Genomic DNA, 1125 nt, shown 5'->3' on the forward strand with positions numbered 1-1125 from the left:
TGGTGATCTTGTGCTTCTATTCAAATCTAGGTTGCGCCTGTTTCCAAGCAAACTCAAGTCCAAATGGACCGGACCATTTTTTCTCACAAAAGTGCTCCCTCATGAAGCGGTTGAGCTTTAAAATAGGGATGGAACAAGGTTCATGGTAAACGGGCAAAGGATCAAGATCTATCTGGGAAATGCTGAACCTGTGCAAGAAGTGATTGAGGCCTATTATCTTGATGAAGTCGGAGTAATCAAGAGGATTGTGTCATGCCGCGACGTTAAATCAAGTGCTGCTTGGGAGGCAACCCAAGATGTACAATCTAGCCAACGATAGGATTTAGTTTTTCTCTAGTAGTTTGCTTGGTTTGATTTCTTCCCTGTATCAAATTTGAAAGTTGTTTTAGTTTTGTACTAGTGTTGGCTAGAATTAGAATAAGGGCCGTGTCTAAAAAGTGTCCAGAAAATGTAAAAAGAATAGCCTATTAGTTGCTACATGTGCAGGTACACCACGAAAAATCTGTAGAAAATGGTCTGGTGAAGAGGTTTACGGACCTTATCGACGGTCCGCCGTTTAATTCACGGACCGTGGATAGTGTCCGTAGATCCTCCATTGGATTATTCCTTCTGACTAAGCATATGAACCATGAATTGTCTTAATAAGATAATTCAATCCAGGTAAGCTTCTAAATTGTTCTAAGTTTGAGAGTGATCTATGGTCATAATCTACGGACCGTAGATAGACTCATGGACCATAGATGGGGTCTCGTGAGTCCAACCCTCAGGCTGTCTGACCCGACCCGGACCCCCCTATTTAAAAACCCCCCACTTTGTTTAAACCATTCCTCTTCCCTCCATTACTCCCAAAACCGTTTCAACCATCCCATAACCTCCCTAAATCACTCCATAACTCCCCCACTAATATCATCCCTTCCATAATTCCCCACCTTCCCTTCCATTTCAATACAACCCATTTCATAGTCCAACAAAAAGGGTCCGGTGTTTGGTTAGTAACGAAGAGGTGACTCTTTGGTCTTGCTAAGCTTAGTGTCGTCACGCAATCACCCCACTCCTCGTTGCTTGTAAGGTAATAGACTTTCCCCTTACTTTGAATTTCGATTCATAGATTGAATATAGAAAGTC

This window comes from Solanum tuberosum, unplaced genomic scaffold (assembly GCF_000226075.1).
Source record: "Solanum tuberosum cultivar DM 1-3 516 R44 unplaced genomic scaffold, SolTub_3.0 scf00521, whole genome shotgun sequence".
Classification (NCBI taxonomy): domain Eukaryota; kingdom Viridiplantae; phylum Streptophyta; class Magnoliopsida; order Solanales; family Solanaceae; genus Solanum; species Solanum tuberosum.